Source organism: Sus scrofa, chromosome 13 (genome assembly GCF_054392235.1).
Source record: "Sus scrofa isolate SSC_HxYL_T2T_F1_AM1 chromosome 13, Sscrofa_HxYL_maternal_Yorkshire_Landrace_v2.0, whole genome shotgun sequence".
Classification (NCBI taxonomy): domain Eukaryota; kingdom Metazoa; phylum Chordata; class Mammalia; order Artiodactyla; family Suidae; genus Sus; species Sus scrofa.
Genome location: NC_139395.1, coordinates 14,920,834 through 14,926,703, shown reverse-complemented (window position 1 = coordinate 14,926,703; position 5,870 = coordinate 14,920,834). Strand labels below are relative to the sequence as shown.

The following is a 5,870-nucleotide window of genomic DNA, read 5'->3' as shown; positions in this document are numbered from 1 at the left end:
CACTTTGTTGTACAGCAGAAATTAACACATTACTGTACTGTACTTCAATTTTTAGAAAGATAAGAATTTTTTAGAAAGAAAGTTCTAGTTAATAAGCCTTGATTACATAAGACTGGAGAAATAAAGGTAAATGTGAGAAAGTGCACGTGTGTGTGTGTGTGTGTGTAGGATGGGGGACACTGGGTGTATGGATGTGTGTCTGGGTGTGTGGCTGTGTTTGGATGTGTTTGTTGCAGACAGTGGATTTCCATGTGCACACAGTTCTACTGTGAGGAAAATAAAAAGCCAAGATGTTTGCATGAAGCTGAGCTTGAGTAGGTCCTTAAATTTTGAGCCCTAAATACCTTAATTACCTCACCTTTTAATGATGCTGTCAGGATGAGAAAAAGAAAAAAAGGGGGCACCTGGATTTGAACAAGGGACCAGTTGATCTGCAGTCAAATGCTCTGCCACTGAGCTATACCCCCAACAGTGAGTTGCTTCTTACAAGCACCTGCTCCTCTTTTATGAGTTGCATCATCCTTCATAAATACTTTGAAGGCTGAAATTCCTCCTAGACTTAAATTCAACACTGATTCCCTTCTAGCCTCACCACTTCCTGTTTTTCCTAGAGCACGTGTGTTCTATTTTATTCCCAGAAACTAAAGCTCAGCACTGTTTTCTTAGTCTAATACTCCAGCTTTTAAAATACCTCTGTGGCTGTCCCTAAATCTCTGGGATATTGATAAACATTTGAAGTATCATGGGCCTACATCAAGTATTGGACATGAAGGGGATCTTAACTGGGTATTCCCAAATCAGAGATTCATGTTCAACTCCAAATAACAGGCAAACATTTTGTGTGTGCATGTGCTGCTGTATCTTGTGCATGATTTCATGAGGTTTTCAAAAAGACCTCATCATGTGAACTGCCTCATTTTACAGTTAGAAAAAAAATTTAAGTCCCAAATTCACCTTTGAATACTGCTGATGTCTTTTGAGTTCTGATCTGAAAACTGTTAATCCTATGTGTCTCCAAGATTGAAAAGAAAGGTCAAGGCAATCTCTGTCAGTGGAGCAGATGCTCCCTGATGAGGTCCATCAGCTGCCACAAAGCTAAGGAGCCAACAGCCCCCAGAGCTCCAGCTCAAAGCTCTCTGAGGGCCACAGAAAACCTCTCCCAGCCTCTCCACTCTGGAGTTTTAAGGGAACTGCAGATTGCAAATCCAGTCAGCCCCAAACTATACTTGTCTTCCTGCTCACACCTGCATCTCCTCCTATTTTGCTTTGTTTTAATAACAGTCGATATTTACTAAATTCTTGCTATGTGCCAGGCTCTGGAATAAAAGTTCTAGTCATAAGTTCCTATTGAATCAACACCCAAAAAATCCCACACAACAGGTTTTATTGTTAGCATGCTGATTTTGCAAGTGAGGACACAAAGGCAGAGCGGGGCCCCACAGTTGGGAGGTGGTGCAGCCAGGATTGGAATGAAGGTTCAGAGCTGGGTGCCAGGCCTGCCTAATTCTCCATCTCATCAGCTTCCTCCCTGTCTTGGTTGGTGACACTACTGTGTACTCAGCCATTTGGCCAAAACATTTAACACAACTCTGGGCTTTTCCCAGCCTCTGCTCCCCAGTTTCAGTTAATCACTGGGAACTTTAGTTTTCACAGTTGATGTCACGTCCATCCCTACCCCTGCCCCATATTGGGCCATCTCCTAAATGGCCTCCCAGCCTCCACCCCTCATATCCATCCCCCTCCTGCTCTCAGAGTAGCCATATTTTGTTTGTTCTGATTTATTTTGTTGAGTTGATTTACTATGTTGTGTTAATTACTACTATACAGCAAAGTTATTCGATCATTATATATATATACACACACTTTTTCATACTCTTTTCCATTATGGTTTATCACAGGATCTTGAATATTGTTCCCTGTGCTATACAGTAGGATTTGTTATTTATCCATCCTAGATATAATTGTTTGCATCTACTATCCCCAAACACCCAACTCATCCCTCTACCACCCACCCCTGGCAACCACAAATCTGTCTGTGAGTCTGTTTCACAAATAGATTCATTTGTGCCTTATTTTATTTATTTTTTTTTTGTTTTTTGTCTTTATAGGGCTGCACCCATGGCATATGGAGGTTCCCAGGCTAGGGGTCCAATCAGAGCTGTTGCTGATGGCCTGCACCAGAGCCACAGCAATGCTAGATCCAAGCCGAGGGTCTTTGACCTACAACACAGCTCATAGCAATGCTGGATCCTTAACTCACTGAAGGAGGCCAGAGATCAAACCTGCAACCTCATGGTTCCTAGTTGGATTCCATTGCACTATGATGGGAACTCCCATTTGTGTCATATTTTAGATTTGACATATAAGTGATATCATATGATATTTTCTCAGACTTACTTCGCTTAGTATGATAATCTCTAGGTCCATCCTTGTTGCTGCAAGTTGCATTATTTCATTCTTTTTTATTGATGAATAATAGCCCATTGTGCATATATACCACATCTTAATCCATTCATCTGTTAATGTACATTTAGGTTGCTTCCATGTCTTGGCTATCACGAGTAGTGCTGCAATGAACATTTGGGTGCATTATCTTTTTGAATTACAGTTTTTTTCAGGACACATGCCCGGGAGTGGGATTGCTGAATCAAATGACAGAGTAGTCATTTTAAAACCAGGTCTATCTATGTCTTTCACAAAGGCCTTCACAACAAACTCCAAGTCTCTTAGCACAAGACAGAGTTCTTACATTTGATCCCTGTGTGCCTCCTCAGCCTCAGCCTCCTCTTCTGACACTCCCTATATCACATTTTGTGCTCCAGACTCTGCCCTATAGTTTTCTCTGCCTTAGACTTAATCACCATTCACCACACCCCTGCCTCTGCTCTACCCTCCCTCTGGTGAGACTCTGACTTGTCCTTCCAGGACAGAGGAAGTCACTGCTCCTCTGTGCCCCTGAACCTGGCTCAGCTAGTACAGCTCACAGCTGTCATAATTCTTATTTTACAGGCCTCCTTCCTGGCAGAGAGCACACTGAGTCCAGGGGCTTTGTCATTTGTTTCTGGGTTTGCACACTTTGCACAGTTCTGGCATATAGTAGGTGCTCAGTGTGTGGTCATTCAGACTGACTTAAAGCACATCAGTGCCTGAGCTGCAGACAGGAGTTAAACCCAGACTTAAAGCCTGAATTCTAGCCCAGGCTGGGGTGCTCAGTTGCAGGAAATGAACTGGGGGTGGAAAGGTGATAGAAAGTCTTCAAGCTTTAGCATAGAGAAAAAAAAAGTACAGTTTCCTTAACTTGAGGCCACTTCTTGTTTATCCATAGCAGTGATCTGTGAATAAAGGCTTTATTCCCTCACTGTCTCTAGGACACTGCAAGGTGTGAGCATGGTCACTAAGTTGATGGATTTTCCCTGCAGCCAAAAGGTTCTAAAACTCTGTGGATAGTCCTAGCATGTTGGTAGCATTGCTAAGTGGAATTTTGTGATGAAGTTTTTAATAGGAACAGAACAGAATGAATAGTATATGAAGACGTTGACAACTGTGGTCTGAGTTCAAACCCCAGACCTGCACTGTAGCTTCTTCAAGTCTGACTCCTCATGCAAAATGGAGATAATGTATCTTGCATTGGTGAGAAATGGAGGAGATAATATAAAGAACCTAGTCTGCCACTTAGCATATCCACAAAGGACATTAGTGATTGTTCGACCATGAGATATAGACAATAATAAAGACAAAATCAATCCACATCTTCCTAAAGCAAAAAGAAGGAGGTACAGGGGGCATGTGGATTTGAACCAGGGACTTCTTGATCTGCAGTCAAATGCTCTACCCCTGAGCTATACCCTACTGAGATGGAATTCTTTTTATAGTCTATCTGTATCTCAAGATTATTATTATTATAACACCTGCAATGACTTAGAAGAGCTGTAATTATGGAGAACACTGTCTGGAAGGAGTCTAGGCATCACAAGTCTTAGAAGTTTATCATGAAAAAAAGACCTGACTCCTGAGAACTAAGTTCTCTGAGCCAAGAAATGCTTCCTAGATTCTCCAATACCCAAATCCTCTCTGTTCCCTATACCTCATGCAAAGTGAAACTTAGTACCAGGTAAAAATCATTGAGTTTTTCACAAATGACATCATCAATATAATGTGATAATTGGATTCCTATCATGTTTCCTTGGCCACAGCTCCCAGGGACTAAGATTCTTATTCCTCTTCTTACTTTACACAATTGAGCTCATAAATGGCACTCAATAGATATTATTGTCATTAAATTGATTCCAGGAAAAAAATGCATAAATAATGATTTGAATGAGATAGATTTTCCAGGACATAGCTGTCAGATGATTGTACTCACACAAGGACAGATTGTTAATGAGATACACTCTTATGTAACATAACTTGGCACAAGGTCATTAAATTTTTTTTTAAATTTTCTTGTTTTTATAGCCACACCCATGGCATATGGAAGTTCCCAGGCTAGGGGCCCAATCAGAGCTACAGCTGCTGGCCTATGCCACAGCCACAGCAATGGCAGATCCAAGCCGCCTCTGCAAACTATACCACAGCTCACAGCAATGCTGGATCATTAACCCAATGAGCGAGGCCAGGGATCGAACCCAAAACCTCATGATTCCTAGTCAGATTCATTTCTGATATGCCATGATGGGAACTCCCAAAAGGTCATTTGATGAAGAAAAACAAGCCTCCAAACAAAAGCCTATTATTTAAGTAAAGTTCTTATCCTAGTCCTACCAAGCAAAGTTCCTTTCAACTTCTAAACACAACCGCAGTTGGGCAACCTGTTTTTCTAGGCATCGTAAATATCTCTTCCCCCTAATAAACTCTTCAGGTTTATTCTCATGGAATCTGACCTGCTTAAACCTGTTGGGAAGATTCTCTTCTGCCCATTTCCTGACCATATACATTACTCAGGTTTTTTCAAAGGCTCCTACTTCTAGCTGGTTTTTTCGTACCAGGGTTATTTTTGATTGGGAGCCAAAGAGAGGGGAGATATTCCATCCCCTCTTTTTCTCCCCTGCCTCAGGCTAGAATTGAGAGCTACAGAAAGACTCACATGTGTACTTTGTTCTTTTCTCACCCTGGACATCAGTGGGAGTGGATATTTTAGCAGTAACAGATGTACCGTGTTCATTGCATGGAAGAACCCCAGCTTTGAAAGGGGTTTAGAGATCATTAATCCAACCACTTGCTTTGCAGACTAAGAAACATTTGGAAGGAAGATGAGTCCTGCTTAAAGTCACACACATAACAGTAGCAGGTTGGGAAACATGGGTCCACTCCACTGCCAGCTCCTTAAGGGATGTGGCTCTTGGAACACCCCCAATGCCTGGAACAGTGTAGGTGCTCCATGACATTTGTGGGATAAATGCCAAACTGTGGTTATATAGGTATACCAAATGCCCTGGTTTGCTGGGGATTCTCCTGGTTTTAGCCCTGAATGTCCTGCATTCCAGGAAGTTTCTCAGAAAACCAGGCTAGAGTTGGTTAGTCACTGTAGACATGACATTCTTTTTTCTCATTCATAGCATTTCCAAACCTAATCATTTACTTTTCACTGTTTCAACTTTTTTACCATTTGGATGTACCTCTTATACTAGTATTTACTTAATATTTGTCTTGAAATCAACCCACTGTTTTTTGTTTTATTTTTGCTTTTTAGAGCTGCATCTGCAGCATATAGTTTCCCATGCTGGGGTCAAATTGGAGCTGCAACTGCCAGCCACAGCAATGGGGGATCCCAGCCATGTCTGTGACCTATACCACAGCTCACGGCAATGCTGGATCCTTAACATATTGAGCTTGGATAGAACTTGCATCCTCATGGATACTAGTTGGTTTTA

General features: G+C 41.8%; 1 non-coding gene across 1 annotated transcript; it reads right to left on the bottom strand.

The window, feature by feature from the left end:
- Window positions 1-395: 395 nt before the first annotated feature.
- Window positions 396-467, bottom strand: TRNAC-GCA (transfer RNA cysteine (anticodon GCA)). Its single transcript has one exon. It is a non-coding gene; the product is annotated as a tRNA-Cys (tRNA).
- Between the last annotated feature and the right edge of the window lie 5,403 nt (window positions 468-5,870).